Below are 23,876 nucleotides of genomic sequence, written 5' to 3' on the forward strand. Positions count from 1 at the left end.
AAAGAAGAGGGAGAAAGAAAGGCCAAGTGGTTCCAAGCCAGATCAAACTCTAAAACAAGGTATGTGATGGTTATAGCACCTGATTTTATGCCTATTTCGGATTAGTTACTGTGCGTATCTGATTCTGAAATTTTGCATGCTTAAAGTACACTCTGTGAGCTTTAAATCCATAGGTAGAACACTTCATTTGGATATGTGTACGATTTATGGTGATTTTTCAAAGTTAGGGTTTGAAATCTGGAAACAGTGTTGAACTTTTGGAAGAGTTTTCGAGTTCCGTACAGTTCTGGTACTGTTCGGTGTAGATTTGGTTCCTGAAACTAATTTTCATGTAAATTTAACTTAAGGAGATTTCAGTGAGACTTGGAGCCACTCAATTTGGATTTTTCTAGAATTAATTATGAATTTTCAAAGTTGAGCAAAAATTCTGGAAATTCTGCGTGAACAGTACCCGCGAAGCAAATTTTCCAGATTTGATATTCTTGAATCTAAAGCCATCTAAAGTGGTCCTAATTGACAAGAAATGGATCTTAAGGATGGGAAATGATAAGATTTATGTTAGAAAATTTGGAAAGAAAACCCTAAGACTAAGAGAAAGGGTTGAGGTTCAAGAAAGCTAGTCTTGAACTTTATGTAATCTAGTGGTCCTAATGGATTGTATGATCAATGTGACTATGTTTAGGACCTTTGGAACATCCAAGAGGATGTTTGGTGATATTGACCGAATGTCCACATGGTTAGAAAGACAAGGGAATCAAAGGAAAAGCAAGGGGAAAGCCATGTTACAAGGTAGTGAACTTACCTATACTGTGTGCTTGATATGTATGCTTGCATGATGTGGTTGTGTTGCCATGATGTGACTAAGCTATGATGAAATATTTGCAAAGTTATGTTTGCAAGTTTATGTTATGTTTTGCCTTGGCAATATGTTATGGAAGCATGAAATGCTTTAGCTTACTTTCCATGGCATTCATGTGTTAATGTTATAAAATGTCATGCATGTGCATTATGTCTTGCATGCTTATAGGTAGTGTTTGCTACTGAGATTCTCCCGAATCTCACCCCTCCCTAACCAACCATTTAGGTCAATCAATGATGGGCAATAATGGCATGAGAAGCAAGGAGAAGTAAGCAGAGAATTATTCTTGTTAATGGATGAGACTGTTGATAAATGTATAATTCTACTATTATATAATTTATGTTATGGATGCCTATGATGCCATGTATTTAATTATAATATTTATGGCATGAATGAAAGTGTATGAGTATGAACGGGAAAGAGTAAGGCCATGTTATGTATGCCAAAGAAATAAAAAGAATTAAAGAGATGTTAAGGGATAAAACGTAAGTCCTGGAGCAGTGAGTTTGTAGCTCCGGTTTGACCTATCAAACGAGTGAGTTAGGTCATAAGATTTGGCAACCAAAGAGATCTGATGTTTCTCTTTAAAATGAGGGGTAGTTTGCCCGATTCTGATAACCGAGCAGAAAGTTTGCCTTTCCAAAGTTAGGCAAAAATACAGTAAAATCCGAAAATGACCAAATAAACAATAACGTTTTCAAAGGAAATAAAGCTCGAATTTTAAGGCAATCAGCTCAAAAACTATTTTTCCTCAAAGTTTTATCCAAAGAGCTTTCTGTAGAACTTGGAATCACTCAATTTCAATTTTTCTACAATTAGTTACGAATTTTCGAAGTTTGTCACATTTTAAGGTGACAATGAATAGTAACCCGTGAATGAAAATTTTCAAACTTGATTTTTCATCAATTGTAGCCTTCAAAAGTGATTCCAAATGCTTCCGCAAGGCAAGTTAATTGATTTAAACATGAGGTGTTACATAGAGGGCCAACCCATATGAGGCATTTAGCTTTACGTGATGAGAGCACACAGCCTATGAGGATTACAGTGGAGTTTGATGATAATCTGAAGCCTAGAGGAAAGGATGGGGCTCAATTTACTAGTTATGTGGGTTATCTCGCACGCAATAAGATTAGCATTGACATTCCTAGCTGGAAGAAGGTGGACAAGGATTTGAAGAAAAACCTTTGGAAGGATATATTGGTATATTGTGCATTGTTTTCTCTACTTGTTTTAATTATAGTTGCTTATTTACTTTATAACTCTATGCTATTATTGTATTGCAGCTGACATTTGATATTCCTACCACTAAGCAAATGAGAGACTGTCTGTTAAAGCAAATTGATGAACGGTGGGGGGATTTTAAGTCCGCGCTTACAAAACATTATATTAATGGAAAAAGAAAGGGTGAGCATCCTAAGGAACAATATTCATTTATTAGTGAAGAGGCATGGGAGAATTTTGTGAAGCAACGTGAAGATCCCACATTTCAGGTTTGGTTTCTTCAAACTTAATTTTTAATCAGGTCATATTTTATTTAACTAAACTAATTTTGTCAATTTGGTTTCATTGTCATAGGCATTGAGTCAGAAGAACAAACAAATATCTGAGTAGAATGTATACCAACATACCATGTCTCGTGCAGGGTATGGTGGGTTGGAAATGTCACACCTTATTTATATAATACCTTAGCATTCATTTAGAACCATTCCAGACCATTTTGGATGGTCTTAAGCTTAAAAATTTCAATTTGGACGTTAATTTTTAGAAAATTACTGTTCACTGTCCAGTTTTCAGATTACAGGTCCAACTTTAAAAAAATCATAACTAATTCTAGAAATATCGTATGGAGGTGTTCCAAAATTCTACGGAAAGCTCTTTCAATGCTCTTTAAGGGAAAAATATTCAACTGAACTCATCCTCACTGAAAACGTACAGTTTATTGGATTAAAATTACTATTCATTTGGTAAAATCTGGACTGTCCAGATTCTGCGCCTTAACTTCAAAAATTCATATCTCATTGTATACACATCCAAATGATGTGATTTACCACTCATTTTAAAGCTTGGGATATGCATTATAAGCATACCAAATTCCGTAGCTTAACTCATTCATATGATAGGTCGAACTGAAGCTTGAAATTAACTGCTTCAGGACCTACGTTTTTTTCCCTTAATATCTCTTTACTTTAATTCTTTTTATTTCTTTGGCATACCTAACATGGCCTTAATCTTTCTCATTCATACTCATATCCTTTCATTCATGCCATAAACATTCTAAGCATATACATTAAATTGATGGCATTCATAACATAACTTACAATATAGGAGAATTATACATTGAATAATAACATCAATCATTAGCATTAATAATTCTCCACTTCTTCTCCTTGCTTCTCATGCCCTTAGTGCCCATCACTGATTTAACCTAAATGGTTGGTTAGGGAGGGGGTGAGATTCGGGGAATCTCAGTAGCAAACATTACCACATACATGCACAAGATGGATGCTAGTGTATGGTATGTAGTTTTTCATAAATTTAAGTTAACTAGTGACATGCCATCATGCTTTATGCTTGGTATAAAAATGCATGGCCATGGGAACATATTAAAAACAGCATTTCCAGCAACAATCATCATGTCACAACATCATTCAAACAACAAATACAAACCAACACATAAGCATACCATGTCAAGCACATAAAGGGTAAGTTCACTACCTTGCACCTCAAGCTTTCCTCTTACTTTTCCTTTGACTCCCTTGACTTTCCAACCATGTGGGTATTTGGTCAACATCACTAAACATCCTCTTGGATGTTCCAAAGGTCCTAAACATAACCATAATGATGACACAATCCATTAGGACCATTAGATTACATAAAGTTCAAGACTAGCTTTCTTGAACCTCAACCCCTTTCTCTTAGTCTTAGGGTTTTCTTTCTAGCTTTTCTAATATAAATCTTATCATTTTACATCCTTATGATCTATTTCCTATCAATTAGGACCACTTTAGATGGCTTTAGATTCAAGAATATCAAATCTGGAAATTTTGGTTCGCGGGTACTGTTCACGCAGAATCTCCAGAATTTTTGCTCAACTTTGAAAATTCATAATTAAATCTATAAAAATCCAAATTGAGTGATTCCAAGTCTCACTGAAAGATAATTAAGTTAAATTTAAAGAAAAAATATTTTCAGGAACCAATTCTACTTAGAACAGTACCAGAATTGTACGGAACTCGACAATCTCCCAAAAGTTCAACACTGTTTCCAGATTTCAAACCTTAACTTTGAAAAATCACCATAAATCGTACACATATCCAAATAAAGTGTTCTACCCATGGATTTAAATCAAAGTGTACTTTAAGCCCAAATTTCAGAACCAGATATGAACAGTAACTAATTCGAAAAAAACCATCAAATCAGCACGTAATTCTTCCAATTTTCACATAGATCCACTTGGATCTACCATACTTTGGGGTGTTCTAGCAAGATCTAACAACCAAACTCCCTTCCCCACTCATCAACCATTTCGACCAGCCATCAAAAGGGAGAGAAGACATATTTTCAACCATAAAAGAGAAAGAAACCAAGGCAAGAACACATCTAGAGCCAAGAACTCACCTTGAACCTTGATTGTATGACCAAAGTTGATGCCTTTCTCTTGGTTTTCCCTCAAAACTCTCTCTTTTTCCCTCTCTTCATGCCTTGCACAAAATTTCCATCTGATTTAGGGGAGAGATGAGCTCATTAATGTGTACAAAATATCCCACCAACCATCATTAATGTTATGCCAAGTGTCATTAGCCTACTTAATCTTAATCCTCTCTCTTAATTAACTTAAATCATAATGTAATTAAATTCCAAAGTCAAGATCCTCTCCATTGGTAGCTTGACACTTGGAAAGCTTTAATTACCATCCATTAAAGGCTTGACAAGTGGCGACTTGTGGCCCAAGTAAAGTGCAAGACTCTGATTAATACTTTATCGGTGCACTTTTACTCTGGGTTTAACTTCTTTTCTATAATTACAGTGCTCTGGCCTCTGTAATTATTTTCTATCAGATCCATAAATTCTCTTTAATTCTAGAGAGTATCTATGAATTTTCTTAGCCCATAACACTTCCTTTAGGCCTTACATAAAATTCATTTACTAAAATACCCTTTTATCGGCAAAACCGGCTCTTTAATTTCTTAAAGCCACTCTACTGGCCTTTTGATTGCGGGACTAATTTTATAAATTAGTACAACCTTTCAACCCTTTAACCTCATTTTTGTATACACTTTTGAGGTCTCTTGCTATTTCAAATAATTACCTCACATGGTATACTTTTTACCGGTAATAACCTCATAAATTCCGTTGAAGCTGCCTCAGGGGCATTTTCATCTTTTCTCTTCATAGAAGAGCCTTAGAATATTATTTCCCATTTTCTAGGATTTTCTTGGAATTCTCTGCGTACTCTTCCATTTTTACCCTTGCTGGTCATAACTTTTTGAATTTACGGTTTTACCCCTGCTTAAGCCTAACCTCATAGAACCATCTCTTTGAGGTTTCTAACTTACCCATTGGCCTGTATCTAGCATCTTTTCTCTTTTTGGGCCTTCGAGACTTTACTGGAGCCTCTAACCTTAATTATACTCGAGCCCCTAAAAACTTTTACTTTGCAGTTTAGTCCCTAAAACTGCTTTAGCTTCCTTTCTCGTCTTTGGGACTTTTGCTCACAGAGGTCTGGTAACCTATTTAATTTAGGCTATTTTTGGAACTTCTAGGCCTAAAAGTCTAGATGTTACAGGAAAGAAGTATGATGGAGGAACGACTGAAGAATGCACAGATGGCTGCTGCTTCAGATCCTACTGGCTACATGCCACCTATTGAGCGTCCTTCTCGCCAAGAAAAATGAAAGGCGGCGAGGATTAAAAAGGGTCAATACATTACTTCACAGTCTGCTGCTGTTGCTGAGAGGATTGTAAGTAATATTTAAGAATTATGCTTCATTAATTGTTTTTTTCAATTATCTTAAATTGAATTTGTTGCTTTAATGATATAGGATACACTTGAGGAGCAATTATCTCAAGGTACATTCATCCCTCAAGGACAGATGGATATCTTGGCCACTGCTATTGGAAAGGCTGACCATCCCGGAAGAGTCCGAGGGACCCCTAAAAGGATTGGTATTAAAGAATTTTTTGGCTCTGCTTTACGAAGAAGCACTAGATCATCCTTTGCTAACATGGTATCTAAAGAGGAGCTTGACCAACGACTACAGGAAGAAATAGAGAGAGTTCAAGCTAAACTAAGTCAACAACACATGGCAGAGATGCAAAAGATACATGACGAATTCGATGCCAAGTTTCAACAGACTCTGATGATGATGGGTATGAGTGGATTCCAGATGCCCCGAGTATCTGAACCTTCCCAGGTAATAATCACACATCTTTTTAAATCTTCTAAAGATTCATTTGATCCATTTAAACTTATTTAATGTTTCTTAACCAATTTCATATTATGTTTCAGGGTTCACCTGTGATAAAAAGCGGGAAGGGCAGTAATAATCAGACACAGCCACTGACAGTGTCTGACCCTGACCCTAGCCCTGACCCTGTCGAAGACAATGGGATGCCGTGTTCTCTCTATGTGGATTATGAAAATTCACCTGTTCATGTTGCTAGTGGTCGAGCATTCATGGGCACAACGATTCACGGCAACAAAATTCCGAGCAATCAAGCAAGGGTGACAGTGGAGAGGATTGTTCATGGTCAAGGGGTACACCAGTGCCCAATCCTACTGATGAGGTTCGACTCTTGGCCCAAGCTAAAGGATATTTCATTTTGTGGCTAAAGAGACTTATTGCAAAGCCAATGGTGAAGAAGGCGGCAGCAAAGAAGGCCACAACGAGCGCATCATCTGATATTGCACTCTTGCCTCTTCCTAGTGATGTTGCGCTTATGTATTCTAGTTTGGAGGTTCTTCATTCCATAGTGCCAAACATGGATAAGCCTGTGACTTTCAAGATGCCGTTGGGGGTTGTGGGTTCAGATATAACATGCGACTTCACCATTGACAAGAGGGACCTCGTTCAGTTCCTCAACTTTGAGGAGCTTGATATAGCTTTCATGCAGCTCGCTATTTTGTAAGCTACAATATCATTTTCTTATTACATATTATACTTCATGCATGTCCTAATGTTTTTTACTTGAACAACAGGCATTTTAATCAAATCTGTCGAAACGGAGGACTTGAAGGAACATATGGCTTTATGTGTCCTCAAAGGGTGCAGAAAGAATTTAATACTGTGGAAGCAAGGTCAATCTACATTATGACCACAATGACTCAGACCAGAAAGCTAATATATTTTGCAACTTACATGGAAGGGTAAGTGTATTATTGTATTTGAGATATACAAGCTGTATGTGTCGGGTTATAATTAACATGGTTTGCCTTTTGCAGTTATCATTGGACTTTAATTGTTTGTGCCCCTTTTGACAACAAAGTTTACTGGTTCAATTCATTCTGTGGAAGTCCATCCGAAGAAACCAAAGATGTCATCGACACGTTAGTTTTTATTTATATATTTATTACTTGTGAAGTTTATACAAGCATGCTCTAATATCATTTTCTCTTATAATGTTGATAGGGCTTTTCATACTTTTAATGTTGTGGCGATTAAACAAAATAGACAAGCACCAACATGGATTCTTCCAAAGGTATATGTTGTTTTGAACTAACTTTTAAACATTTTTGGATGAATTAAAGTTAATGTTTATAATCAATAATGTCTAATATTCAAATTTTATATCTTATTTTTTTAGTACCGTTGTCAACAAGGACATGTTGAGTGTGGATATTATGTCATCCGCTACATGAATGACATAATTGAGACAGGAACGACTGAGAAATTAGACGAGGTAAAGATGAGTTACGTTGCATGACGTTCTTCAATTCATTTCATATTTTTGACTAAGTTTACTATGTTATTTTCTATTAACAGATATTTCAAAATACTGCGCCATATCTCATGGATGACATCAACTTGATGAGGGACACTTTGTCAACAACATTGGTAGAAAAAATTGAAATTTAGCTTTCAAATAGATAGGTTATTTCTCAAAAAATTCATTGTTAGATGTTTTCTCTCAGTTCCCTCTTATATGTACATGTTCATGATTTCCATTGTACAGAGAAGTAGTTACTTCTATTTCAGAATTGTTGGACCTAGCCAATACGTGTTCCTTGGTCTTAATTAACCACCTAGTTCTATTATATTGGCCGGTTCCCTATTTTCGAATTGTGTAAAAGAAATTTCAATGCTGTATATATATCAACTAGCTAACTGATCTTGTTCTGCGTGATCTGCACTGCCTACATTTATTTGGAATTGTAAACTGCAGGGTGGTAAAAATGAAAATCAAGCAGAATTTAAAAAAAAAATGTATTTTTAACGGCGGTTATATATAACCGCCGTTAAAATAATATTCCACGGCGGTTATATAGAAAACTGTCGTGGAAAATCAATTTTCCATGGTGGTTCAAAACCGTCGTGTTTTTTTACCTTTCAACGTCGCCTTTATCAACTTCGCCTTCAAAACCGCCGTGAAAAGCCACTTTTAACCGCCGTGAAAAGCCTTTTTTCTGGTAGTGAATGTTTTTGCCAAAAAGTTTCAAAATGAGAAAGGTATATCTATTGTGTCAATCAGGTCTGATCACGGAGGAGAATTTGAAAACAGCGAATTTGCAAACTATTGTGAGGAGCATGAATTGACGACAACTTCTCTGCACCAAGAACTCCTCAACAGAATGGAGTAGTTGAACGAAAGAATAGAGTACTCATGGAAATGGCTAGAGCAATGTTGAATGAGAAAGGAGTCTCACAAGTATTCTGGGCAGAGGCAATGAGCACAACTTGCTACATATCTAATAGAGCCTACATCAGAACGCTGCTGGGAAAGACGCCATATGAATTGTACAAGGGCAGAAAACCCAACTTGACTCATCTAAGGATCTTCGAGAGCAGATGCTATATTCACAACAACAACAAAGAAAATTTGGGTAAATTCGATCCTAAAGCTGATGAGGGTTTGTTTGTTGGTTATTCTAATCGTAGTAAAGATTACAGAATTTTCAATAAATGAACCTTTACAATAGAAAAATCAATTCATGTAGTGTTTGCTGAAACTGAACCAATTTCAAAACCTTTAGATGATGATGCTGAGGTCGTTCAAAACTTTCAAAAACTGGATTTGAACAAAAATTCAAACAAATTAACCTCAGAAACCATTTCAGAAAACAGATATGATTTAAACGATTCTTCTTCACAAGAAAATCTAGAACAGCCAAAGGCATGGAGACATAACCGAGATCATCCACTGGAACAAGTCATTGGTAAAGTCAGTGAAGGGGTCAAAACCCAGAGACAAGTGTTCAATGAAGTTTATTTTTCTGCATTCATATCTCACATTGAACCCTCCAGTATTGACGAAGCACTATCTGATGAATTCTGGATAGTTGCAATGCGGGAAGAGCTTAACCAATTTGAGAGAAATCAAGTTTGGGAATTGGTACCCAGACCAGATGATCATCCGGTCATTGGCACCAAATAGGTATTCAAAAACAAACTCGATGAATCTGCACAAATCATTAGGAACAAAGCCAGATTGGTAGCTAAAGGTTATAATCAAGAAGAAGGTATCGATTATGAAGAAACGTATGCTCCAGTGGCCAGATTGGAAGCCATACGAGTTCTTTTGGCATTTGCTTGCATCAAAGATTTCAAGCTATATCAAATGGATGTTAAAAGTGCATTTCTGAACAGTTATATCTTAGAAGAGGTTTTTATCAAACAACCTCCCGGTTTTGAAAACTCAAATTTTCCTAATCATGTTTACAAACTTAAAAAGGCGTTATATAGTTTAAAGCAAGCTCCTAGAGCCTGGTATGAACGTCTTAGCAACTTCTTAATAGAAAAAGGATTTGAAAGAGGTAAAGTGGATGCCACTTTCTTCATTAAAAGAAATAAGAAAGATCTTTTGATTGTTTAAATTTATGTGGATGATATTATTTTTGGTGCTACTAACGAAGATCTTTGTCAAGAATTTGCTAAGCTTATGCAGGGAGAATTCGAGATGTCCATGATAGGAGAGCTAAATTTCTTTCTGGGATTAGAAATCAAACAGAAGAAAAACGGCATATTTATATCCCAGATGAAATACCTGAAGGAGTTACTGAAGAAATTTGGAATAGAGAATGCCAAAAGTGTAAAGACTCCTATGAGCTCAACTTGTTCGCTTGATGTAGACGAAGACGGCAAAAACATAAATCTAACAAGATACAGAGGGATGATCGGCTCATTATTATACCTCACTGCTAGTAGACCAGATATTCAATTCAGTGTGGGAATGTGTACAAGATATCAATCAACTCCAAAAGAATCACATGAAGAAGCTGTCAAGAGGATACTTAGATATCTTGTAGGAACTCAAAATTTAGGAATCTGGTATCCAAAAAGGGGAACCGAATATCTAATGGGATACTCAAACGCAGATCATGGTGGATATAAGACGGACAGAAAAAGCACCAGTGGACAATGTCAATTTTTCGGAGGATGTCTCATCTCATGGTCAAGTAAAAAGCAGAATACCGTGGCAATCTCCTCAACTAAATCAGAATATGTAGCCACTGCCTGCTATTGCGCTCAGATCTTATGGTTAAAGCAACAAATTCAGGATTTAGGAATCAACTTACGTGAGATTCCAATCCTATGTGATAATACGAGCACGATAAGTCTGTCCAAGAATCCAGTCCATCATGCCCGAACCAAACACATCGATGTCTGACATCACTTCATTCGGGACCATGTTCAAAAGAAGGATGTAAAGGTTGAGTTCATCCCCACTGAATATCAAATAGCCGACATCTTCACGAAACCTCTAGATCAACAGAAGTTCAACATCTTTCGAAGAGAATTGGGAATGGTAAATCCCAATGAATTGTAAGAAATCTCATGTTATCTCTCAAGATTAATTGTTTAAATTTAATGTTTTGATGATAAAATAACTAACTTAAGCATCAGAGTATGTAGAAATTTGTTTTGCAGGAAGCTCTGTTCTGATGAAGAAAAACAGAGGTAAACAGAGTATGAGATTATCGATCAAATGATCGATAATCATGAAGGCAAAAAGAAAGTAATTTATTGATCACCTAATTGATAAATCCAATTTGTGAGAAAAGAAAGTACTCCAACACAACAATTATCAATGACTTGATCGATAAATGCTTTATCGATCAGAACATCGATCAAGAGCATCAAGGTTTCGAGACCTCTCTTTCAGAATTGGTAAGCATTAATCGATAAGCTGATCGATAAATAGATTATCGATCAAATGATCGATAAACTAGACCAGGTACGCATCTCTATTACTGATTTTATCGATAACATGTTCGATAATTGCATGATCGATAACTCTGTTCTGTGTTCATGTGTGTTCTTCATATTTATCGAACACGTGATCGATCAAGAGTTGATCGATAACTTGATCGATAATTCTGAAGATTATAACGGTACTTTTTTGAAACCCCTCTGTCAGTTATCGAACCCTAACTCGAACAATACCCGTCCCCTATTTCTCGCAACGGTCAGGAATCACTGTTCTATTAAAAGTTCCAACCTCTCTTCCACTCGAATCCATCACTACTACCTTTTTGACCTTCACCGAGTTCAAAACACACCTTTTCAGCTGTTCAATTTCTCAGAAATTTCATAATACCTCAGAAATGGCACGAGTAAAACAACCAAGTGTGGAAAGGGAAGAAGAGTCAGAGAAGCAAATCCAATCAAGCGACACTACTCCTTCGGGCACTCGGAAGCGATATAGACCGAAGGTAAGGGAAGAATCATCAAAGAAGAAGGGTGTTCTGAAAATTCACGAAAGTCGGGCCGAAGAGCGACCGGTCCCTCCAAGAAAATCTCCCCGGTCCAAATCAAAATTGCCAATAGTCACTGAAGAATCAGAAACCGAGTCGGATGATGGCACCTCAGTTCAGAAAGCTGTGGAGACCGCGTTGAACATATCCATCCCCAAGCAACCGAGGAAGAAAAAGCAAAGGGCAAGTGAAGGAGTCACGCGGCAAATTCCCCCTGAAGGTATATCAACTGAGTTCTCTGAGTTGCTAACTGGCAATCCTGATAGTGAAGTTAATATAGCAAAGTATAAAGCTGATTTTGCCCATAGAAAATTCTGTCCTATGGTATCTGTGGACTTAGAGGGTCTGAAGAAAAAAAACAGATTGATCTCGACCTAAGTGACCCATTGCGACATTATTCAAATTGGTTAATCATTGGTGGTGAATACTATCCTGAGGTAGTTAAAAGATTCTACTGTAATATGGAATCAGTAGAAGAGTATGATGATCAGGACAATCTTAGAGAAAACTACTTAAGGGTCACACTGAGAGGCAGATCTTTCAAACTCACAAGTGTCAAATTAAATGAGTTACTCGGGACTCAAGAATTTGTGAGAGGGGGCAACATGAATGAGGTAAAAGCCTACAAAATTTTAATGCAGAGTGATGATTACCCTGGTGAGCTGAATTTCCCTCCTAAGCAGATGTGTGATTACTATCGGATCATACATTACATCTACTCTAGGAGTATGGTAAATAAGTCTGGAAGCTTCTCACACCTCACTCAGGATGACTTGCTCTTAGCAAGAATTATCAGCGGAGAGAAGCTCAATATTGGGGACCTTATCTATACTGAGATGAAGGACTTTGTCCTTAACAAGTCCAAATACACCCCAATTCCCTATCCTTAGCTGGCCACCTACCTTCTTTAGGCACATAATATTGCCCCATTTGAGCCTGGAGAACTCAAGACCAAGGTACCTGCTTTTGGTCTCACACAACTCCACAAGATGCGGATCTCTGTTCCCTTCAAGCCATCACAAAAGATCTCTCAGAAGGATAAAGGGAAGCAGCCAGCTGTAAGTACCTCTCGCACTCAGGATGAGGCTGAATCCACTGCCACTCCATCTCATGCCCCTGGTCCATCTTTTATGGAGAGATCACTCAGGGAGATGTTTCAGGCTAAGCTTCAAGCGTTTGAAAATCGAGTATACAACACTGCCAGAGAGTATGGGGAAATCTCTGATCGAAAGTTTGATGGCATTTCCAAAATCTTGGACCTTCACCGACAAGCCATGATGGTTTTGGAAAAAGAAGTTTCAGAGAGATTTGATTCAGTGGACAAAGAACTTAGAGAGCTCAAAGGGATGGTTACTTCTCTCTGCAACAACTTCACTGCCCCCAGCACAAGCTTCAGCTATAAGGATCTCTTATTTCATCCACCCTCTCCTCCTCACCCTGAGCCTGCACCTCCTTCCTCTCCCTTACCCACTTCTCCTATTTCCACTTCTCCTTCTGTCCCATCTACCTCTGTCACTATCCCTACCACTCTTGCTCTTATCACAGTCCCTCAACCAGTTCCCTCCTTCCATTTTCCATCTTTTTCTCCACTTTCTCACCTTCCTCCTCTTCCTATTCCCTTGACCATTCCCTCTGTTCCTCCTCCTTCCCCCTCATCTGATGCTGACAAAAAGGGGAAGAAGAAAACTGATGTTTCTTAGTTGTTTTTATTTTCATTTCCTGTCATTTTTGTACCTTGATGATATATCTTTTGGCTACTAATACATTTTTAGAGCTTACTGATATATAGTTTGCATTCTCACTGATTATCTATGGCTGTGAATCTGTTTGATGTTTTGTTTATTGATGTTTCTAATGATATTTGGTTTATATCTCTTACTTATGTTTTGTCATCATCAAAAAGGGGGAGAATGTTAGGATTATGGTTTTGATGATAACAAAGTTAGATTAAATTGGTTAAGTGTGTTGATCGATCAAATGATTATCTATAAGCAGTCAGATAACTGTTCAGTATAAATCAGTTTAATGTTAAGTATTTTAATCGATGAGCTGTTCGATAATTCATTGATCGATAAAATGATCGATTATTGCTAACGAAAAAGTCATAAGGTAACTGTCGATTATCGATAGATTGATCGATAATCCAAGATGATCGAACAAGTGACAGATAAAAAGAAGTGAATTTGAACTGATCTTATCGATCAAGTAATCGATAAATGAGTTATCGATAACGACATCAATAAATGATTACTAAGAGAAGTTACAACGGCTCTTCAACGGGATTACGTAGCCTGTAACCTACAGTGTCAGAAGCTCAGACGCATTAATGGTGGAACCATTGGAACTGGCATAACACGCAAACGGAGTCACAACGGCTAGAAGCTCTTCCGTCTAACGGTTACTTAACGATCTCAACTATAAAAGGTGCGAAGAAGCATTAATGAGAGAATTGAATACCGGAACTACCTTCTGTGATTATTAAGTCTAGCATTCAATACTCTGTTCCTTCAATATTACTGAGCGTCAATGTTCATCATTAAAATTCACTCTGTAAGAGAGTCGATATCTTTCCTTTATTAATCACTACTAAGTGATACTCAAGAGTGTGGACTCTTGATTGGGTTTGTATCCTTACGAGAGTAAGGGCGAGTGATTGAGTGATTCAATTACTGTACTGAGGCACCAAGAGCCTGGTCAATCTTGAAAGATAGTGAAATACTCAGAGGTGTTCTGAGGAATGGACGTAGGTCAAGTGGTTAAGACCGAACCAGTATAAATCCTGTGTCTTCCCTTCTGCGGTGAAATCCCTCTTAACTCTAACTCTTTGTTTCTGATATTGTCTCATTTTAATTTCATAAATTTTTTTTAACTCACCCAATTCACCCCCTCTTGGGTGAGATTGCTTCTAACAAAAATCACGTGGGAATAGCATGTAGAATTAATTTTAGAAAAGTTGAAAACCAAGCTTAAAAGTTAGAAGTTAATACAGTTCAAAAAATACAAAGTGTTGATGTTGTTGATTACCATGTCTCTAATAAATAAGTGAAAATGATATGTTGTTGCATTTAGGGCCATGAGACACCAAGAAATAGGAATGACAAGGTTGTTCAAACAATCCTTGTGGTTGGAAAGGAAAGGGAGCAACAAGAAAGCTTAAAGGTTACAAGGTAGTGAACTTACCTTTCTTATGTGCTTGATGTGTATGCTTATGTGTTGATGTACATTATATTGTTTGATGATGATATGAGATGCTAATACTAGCATGATGCTCTATTTCATTGATGTTTTCTATGTCCATGCATGTTAATGTGAAACATTGAGCATGAGAAAAAGTTATAAGTAAGCGTGAGCTACACTAAGTAAGCATATCATGCACTTACATCCATCTTGCATACATAAATGGTAATGTTTGTTACTGGGATTCTCCTAAATCTTACTATCCCTTAACCAACCATAATAGGTGATAATGATCAAGTAAAGGATGCATAAAGTGGAACCAAGGAAAGAGGAAAAGAATTGAGAAAATTTATTGGATTACGTTATATAATTTGTATCTTAATGTATGATATGAACATGCCATTAATGTTATGTGATGACAAATAATGATGATGGTATGTATAATTGAATATAATAATGTATGGGAATATCTTATGGATTGATAGAATGGTATTATGCAAGGAAAGAATTAATTATAATTTATTAATACAAGTTAAGGGAAATAACTATTCATAATTGAGCAATGAAATTGAGATAGAGTCAAAGTAAAGTAAACGATTGATTTTACCCATAAAATTTAATATGGTTAAAGTACACATCCTGAGCTTTAAAAAAAGTGATAGATCACCTAAAATGAATATGTGTGCTAAGAGTTATGCTTGATGAAAGTTAGGGCAAAGAAACTGGAACATATAGTTTTGACCAAATGAATAGTAAACTTCAATGAATAAGCTGTACGAATTGGCAAGGGTTAGGTCCAATTTTATTTTTTTTGGCTATGGAGAATTGAAAGAGCTTCAAATATAATTTTAAACCACCTTAATACAATTTTTTGTAATTAGTTATGATTTTTCAAAATTGGACCAAAAATCTGGAATTTAACTAATGAACAGTAACCTGAAACCAATTGGAAATTTTCAATCCCCGGGCTCTTTTCATGATCCATTTGAACCATAACACTTCCAAATGTCTACTTTGATGGGGTAAAAGAAGGATTTTTCACATCATCTAGTCCCTCTTTTGTGCCTTGATAATCTGTTCTGTTAGCAAGGTGTCTGCTTTCATAATTCCCATTCCTTTTGTATTGACTTGCATCTGGTAAACAAACTCCATTCTTTTAAATTCTCTAGTAGTTTGTGCTCTTTGATCATCATTATTGCAACCTATACTACCTTCTGGATAAGTGCTTTTGCCACCATATTAGCTTTTCTTGGATGATACTTTATTTGATAATCATAGTCTTTGAGCAGCTCCATCCACCTTCTCTATCTCATAAGTAATTCCTTCTAATCCTGCAGGTACTTAAGACTTTTATGATCACAATACAATTTTATAGTTACCCCGTATAGATAATGCCTATAAATTTTTAAGGTATAAACTATCGCTGCCAACTCTAGGTCATGTGCGGGGTAGCTTTCTTTATGTGGTTTCAACTGACGTGAGGCATAACGAACTACTCTCTCCTACTGCATCAACATATATCCCAATCCCTGTTTGCCTGCATCTGTGTATACTACATTGATAGTGTTGGATCAGGAATAACTAGCACGGGAGTAGACGTCAGCTTCTACTTCAACTCTTAGAAACTCGCCTCACATTTCTCATCCTACATAAATGGTTGATTCTTCCTGGAAAGTATGGTCAGCGGATAGGCAATTTGGAAAAAGTCTCGAATAAATTGCCTATGGTACCCTGCTAAACCTAGGAAGCTTCTACTTTGCTGGGATTTACGATCACTCCATTTTGGGTAATCACATGACCCAAAAATTTCACTTCTTTAAGCCATAACTCATATTTACTGAATTTAGTGTATAATCATTTTTCTCTTAATGTACTCGATACAACTCTTAAATGCTGCTCATGTTCTTTTGGGGATTTAAAATAACCAGAAAATCATCAATAAAGACTACAATAAATCAGTCTAAATACAGTTAGAAAATCTGATCCATATAGTCCATGATATGCGTTTGTCAATATGAACAGCATTACTAAGAATTCATAATGTCTATAGCGAGTCTTTAATGCAGTTTTTAGGACATCCTCTGCCTTGATCCTTAACTGGTGATATCTTGATCTTAAGTCAATTTTGAAAAGTATAGTGGTGCCAGCTAATGGATCTAATAAATCATCAATCTAGGAAAGAGTATCTTGTTCTTTATAGTCACCTTGTTTAATTTCTAGTAATCAATACATAATCTCATACTCCCATCTTTCTTTTTGACGAATAATGTTAGAGCACCTCAGGGAGGTATACTGGGTCAGATAAAACCTTTCTCTAACAATTCCTATATCTGCTTCTTCGATTCTATCATTTCATTAGGAGCCATCTAATACGGAGATCAGCTCAGTCCCAAGCACTAGATCAATGGCAAACTCTACTTCTCTTTATGGTGGAAGTCTACTAATCTCTTTTGGAAATACTTCTAAAAAATCTCTTACTACCGATATTTCCTCAATTCCTTCTTCTATCTTTACCTGTACTGAGAAATCACCATGTACCCTTGACAACCCCGTTTAAAGTATCTATCTGCCTAGGCCTTATTTACAAAATTCAGTCTTACCTTTGAATAAGGGATAACTTCCTCAGGAGGAAGGATGACAGTTTTGTTTTTACAGTTAAGGAGTACATTATTAGACGACAACCAATTCAGGCCAATAATCACATAAATATCATGGAACAACATGCATATCATGTCATGAACAATATAACAATATGCTTGCCTATAACACCTTAACTTTAAACCCCTTTTTATATCAAATAGAAGCAAATGAAACTATTCATTGAGCTTTTAAGTTGGTAAATTTCAAATTTCAAAACATCTATTCTTAGGTTTCTATTCAAATAACCCTAAAGTTTAACCAATTTTCAAAAATCATAATTAATTTTACAAAAATCAAAATGAAGTTGTTACATGTCCTATTTAAAGCTTTGAGAGAGATCTTTAAAGGAAAAATACTTTCATGTTGTGAATCCATCTCATTCTTGCTCAGTTTTCATGCAAAGATGCACTGTTCATTTGGTCATTTTTTCAATTTTTTAGAATTTATGCTTAACTTTGAAAAGGCATAACATTTTGTACAAAACTCCAATTTTAATGAATTATTACTCATTTTAAAGATAAAAATGAGATCTATTAGAAATTTAAGTTTCAAGCTCCAACTCGTCCAATTGCTCAAAATTTTGTGGTTCAAAGTTTAGGCACAATTAGGTCAAACTTGAACCATTCAATACCAAATCTTACATCATAGCATCTTATCACATCAAAACCATTAACTACCATATTAATCAACTTAAAATCATACTTTAATCAAAGTGTGCTAAACATAATAGTCAAGGAGTCAACCATTCATAGTTACACATTATACATAACAAAGTTTCAAAATATCAAAGCATATCCAAGATCTTACACTTAAATCTATTTCCTTGCCCTTTCCCTTGGAGCTTCCATCCTAAATGATTGTAATTCAAATACAATGGAGTGAGATTTCAAAGAATCCCAGTAGCAAAGATAATCAATTAAAGCATTAAAATGCAAGGTAAATTCATCTTATATGCAAGTATTAACCATACCATAAACATGCTTGCCATGGAAAGGGAGCATAAATTATACCATTCAACAACTCAATTAAACATATTTGCCAAGATATCAATGCAAGAAGTTAACCATATTTCTATATACATAACTCAACCACATCATGGTAAATATACATAACACAAACAACCAAGACAATTTAAGACTAAAATTGAAAGTTCTTGCTACCTCTTACTAGCTTTGATTTCTTGACTTCCTTCTCTTGCTCTTGAACTCCCTTTTGTCCAATGCCAAAGCCAAACAATCAAACAACACTATGGCATTCCAATTAACTTCAACAATCTTCATCAACACTTTAACATAAAACCCTAACCCTTTAACTTTTATTTTAGGGTTTTAGCATCATCCTTTTTAATTCAACTTCCACATGCTTTTCCCACATAATTTTTCTTGTAGAATCCAAATATGAACTTAGATTTACCAAAATCCAATCCCTCTTACCATTTCTCGTATTGGCTGAATAGGGGTACTTGGGGTTCAAAAATTCCACTTTCAATTTTAATGCTTCCAAACACATGTTCTTCACATATTCCAACACAATTTCATCTCCTAAACTCATTGGAAATATCAAATCAACAAGAATCAAACCCTAGCATAAAGAACCCTCGTTGGCCGAACATAACTCCTTCATTACACAAGTTAAAATTCTCTCTAAAACAATATTTAAACACCATAATCCAAGCATTTTCTACCTTTTAATCCATAAACAAACTTTAAATCATCCATAGCTCAACATATACCAAATTGGACAACATTAAACCCTAACCAATTCTTGCTTCAAACTCTACCAAAACTATATTTTAAACCATCAAACTACCAAGCAACTTAAACTAGAAGAGAAATCTAAGCTTTCACCTTGATTTGGTCCAAGATTGGTTTGATCTTCTTCTCCTCTTCCTTCTCCCTTAATGGTTGAAATGTAACAACTTGAATTTTGGGCTTTGAAGTACAAAATTTATTCTAAAATGGGCAGGCTACTAGACTCCTTGTGGTAGGAGTCCAGGAAGTTCCCTAAAAGGATAGAAGAATTCTCAGGGACCAACTGGCAAAGAAAAAGTTTTCTGGGACTGAGATAAGAGGAAGTTAGAGACTCCAGTAAAGTCTTAAGGCCCACAAATGAGAAATAGAGATAAATATAGGCTAAAGGTTATATTAGAGGCCTCAATGATGTGAATTATAAGGTTAAGCCGAACTAGGAGTAAAATCGTAATTTTGTAAAGTTTTGGGCTAGAAAGGACAAAGATGGAAATTATGCCCAAGAATTTCAAAAAAATTCCAGAAAATAGAAAATAGCATCATAAGTCCTGTATGTGAAGAGAAATTACAAAAATGCCCTTGAATTGACTTTAAATGAGTTTTAAAGATTTTGACTCATTTTAAGGTATACAGTCAGATTTAATTATTTAGGTGATAAACCTTGTCGCCAGGTAATCAAAGTTTTACTAGGGAAATGCAGCAAGTAAGGCAATACCTAGGTCATTCTTCTTAGGGAGCCTTAAGTTGTATTTCAATTCTTAACAATTCACTTTTAATTATCAAATTACCAAGATGAAAGCTTGAGTTTCAGAAAAGAGAAATTGAAACAAGAAACAAATCTAATGAAAGGTAAAATGCAAAAGAAGATTCAGATAAGAGATAGTAGTTCCCCTAGCAATTTATCCAACCTTCCTTGTTCAATCTTATAATTTGGAGTCTCTTAATGTCAATTAAATGGATAGATTCAGCTACTGCTCAAATCTCTCTAATCACAGATTAGAAACAAGTATCTTACTAGATTCACTGTCTTGCTCTGGTGAGAAGGAAAATCAATTGACAAGAACACTTGAGAAGTAAGTTGCAATTCTCTAAGGATGAGCACAACTGTGACTCATCAATTTATTCAATCAAAATTCAGATTTACAGAACAACAGTCCAAGTAAAAACGAATTAGATCTATAAATCAACAGAGAATCCTCTATTCAACTAAATCAAAGACACAACTCACATCTGAATGTTCAATCAGATCTAAATTCCAAGAAACATAAATCTAATCACTCAACTTTCATTCTAATCACAATTGTTCAACTAAAACAAATGAATCTTAGATTAGAAAGTGGAAAATAGATCTGAAACGACTCCTTGTTCAACCCTATGAACTCAGGTCAGCTTCATTGCTAGGAGAACTTGGAAATTCAGCTACTCATACTCTGGATTGGAGCAGAAACAGCAAGAATTGATGAAGGATTCATGGATGATTGGTGGAAAATGATGGATTTGGACGAAAATAGAAGAGAGAATTGAGAGAGGGCGGAGAGAACAAGAAATTCGCGTCTGGAGGGAAAATGAAGAACTGAAAATCCGGTCTATCAGTTGAAGCGTGCGACTCTGCATTTAAATCTAGAATTTTTTGTCATCCGTCGCGGCGCCTGGCCTATACGGTGCCGTTTTGATTAGTGATCCTGAGCTTTATGTAGATACCAATCCGTCGTGGCACCTCTGTCCATCCGCTGCGGCACTTTTTACCGAGAGTCCCCTTAGAAATCCGCCGTGGCGCCTTCCCAAATCCGCCGTGGCGCCTCAGACAGAACTGAAACTCCCTGAAATTCATACCAAAGCAGGGATCAAAAGTACACACATATAAAATCATATAAAAACATGTAAAAACACCTGCAAAACCTCACAATTCCTCTCACCAACTCTTATGCACAATGGAAGTTAATTATGCCTAAAGTATGCAAATATAGATGGCAAAAGCATGAGTTTAGGGCTAGAAATGTATGCAAATAATGAGACTTATCAACTCCCCCACACTTAGCTTTTGCACTCCTGGGCAAATCAGGTCTAAACATAATGTGAAAGAGAAGGATGAGAGAAAGGAATAAGCAAGCTCAAAAGTTCAAGTTACAACTGCAACCAACAATGATTCTTCAACCAACATCCATCCATGGAACATTCTAATACAAAGAAATCAAGCAATGATATGTAATTTAATCTAAGTGAATAAGATATAGAAGACCATATAAGGGAATTAGTGCATCACTCAACTCACAAGTATCAAAGGTTCTTTCACTCAATTCACTTATTCAAATGCTCTACCATATTGCCGAGAGCCTTTTATCGTTCGCCTTGGGGTTCTCAATCAAAAATAAATCCAAGCTATGCAGTATAGTGCAAACTTAGGTCGTTTCACTTTTGGGAGCCTTTATTAATTACCTAAGCTAGACTAAATGCCATGCAATGCAATGAAATGGGGTTTTTGGGTTTTTAAGATTTAAACGAATGGAGCCTAAACTAAATGCAATGAAAACAAACCTAAGATACTATATTTTTGGTGTTTTAAGATAGTAATGATGGAATGGAAATGAATGATAGGAAATCTCTTGAAAATGGTTTTGATGGCAATCATAGTTCACTTAAATATTGGGAGTTTCAAAATCTATTAGATTTTCTTAATAAGAACTTCATTAACTCAATGAGTCCAAAGCTTACATCAATGAAATCATTAATGAAAACTTTGTTTAGCTTCCCTAATGTGTAATTTTGGAATGATCATGCAATTGGCTCAATGTAACACACAATCAACTCAGTACCAAAAGATAACCATGCAAGATAGGAGAGAATCATGAGAGTTACAATAAGCATATATGCAACTACATATATTTAAACACAAAATTCAACATCAATCAATCGAAATTACAAATGTTAATCATTAACCAATGATTACAGTAACAATCCCAAGTTCTTAACTAACAATTTACAACTCCTAGACCTAGAAAGCCATAAATCATATCTTAAAAATTGAAAACTGAAACTAAACTCCCCTTTGAAGTCTGGAAACTCATGTCACACCACCATTCTTCAAGAGTTGATAAACCCTAGCCCTCCATAGCTTCAAGAAAAACTCCAACCAAAGTGAATCTATCAACCATGGCAGCTGGGAGTGGAAGGAAATGAGATGAAATGAAGAAAAGGTGAAGGAAATGGATGGGGAAGAAGATGGAGGTGGTGAGGCAAGAAGATGAGAGAATAGAGGTGTTGGAGATGATAGAATGGAGTGATAGGTCGAAAATAGGGTTTCTAAGGGCTTTTGGGGTCCATCTAGGTCAGATCATATGAGTAAAAGGTCCATTTTTGCGTTCTGGATCCGAATCTGACGTTCCTGATACGAAGAGGTTCGCCGCGGCGAACTCAAAAGTTTGCCCTGGCGAACTATTCCAGAGAGGTATTCTAGTGAGATTTTGAGAGTTTGCCCCGGTGAACCAAAAAGTTTGCCCCGACGAACTATTCCAGAATAGCCACTGATGCACATTTTCAGACTTTTTGCTACAGCACAGCATTTTCTTGGAAACTCTCATGTTGTGTAATGCTTTGGTCTTCAATCTTGGCTCTAATTTTCAAGTGTCCTACAATGAAAAGCAACAATTTGAAGCATCAATTGTTCTAGAAATCAATTGAATACAATTAATAACTAATTATGACAATTTTACCCTAAAAAAGACACTAACACAAAGCAAGGACTCTAAATCTAAATTAAGCACAATTATCAATAAAAGGAGCCAAAATCTATGATAAAAACCCTTAAAATGATATGAAATAACATAGAATAATCGGGTTCAATCACATATGCTTGTAATAGCTCTACCTTTCCACCACTTAAATACATAAGTACTCAAGAATCAAGAGGACTTTTGTGGCTTGTAATGTAAGGGTAGGAAAGAAATACACAAGAGGGTGGAGATAATATGTGAACCAACGTGTAGAATTCAATAGCATTAGTAATGTTCAATTTAAGGTTTGATTTTTTTTTTTTGATCTTGAATTCTTAAGCTATAAAGGTGCTTTTATTCCCACTTTCTTTTCTTTTCTTGCTTTTTCATTTCTTTTCAACTTTTCTATTTTCTTTCTTTCTTTTTTTTTCTTTCTTTTACATTCGCATGTTTCTTCTTTTCTTTTTCTTTTCATTTTTTTTTCACCCCAGCTCAAGTATGCATCTCCTCATATCAATCCATCAATTGAATCCATCAAAATGCTAGTGAATTCTAGAAGGAATTAATGAAATGAAATATGCATCCTTGTAGGAAAGAGGTTTTATAAATGAGAGTGAAATGAATGGTAAAATTCAGCTAAAAAGGCTCAAATAGGTAACAAGGGATAAATCATGTAGGGTTTAGCCATTTCTAAGTAGCTAATTTGAATGAATGCCTCAATCATGTTCAAGAGTACTAATGTTGCATGTGGTCTTGATTAAGAGCTAAGACAAGTTCTAGAGAGCATAAGAAATAAGTGAATGCACACAACATAAATGAATATAAAGGCTC

Source organism: Neltuma alba, unplaced genomic scaffold (assembly GCF_004799145.2).
Source record: "Neltuma alba isolate B1F8T4 unplaced genomic scaffold, ASM479914v2 tig00011318_pilon, whole genome shotgun sequence".
NCBI lineage: Eukaryota > Viridiplantae > Streptophyta > Magnoliopsida > Fabales > Fabaceae > Neltuma > Neltuma alba.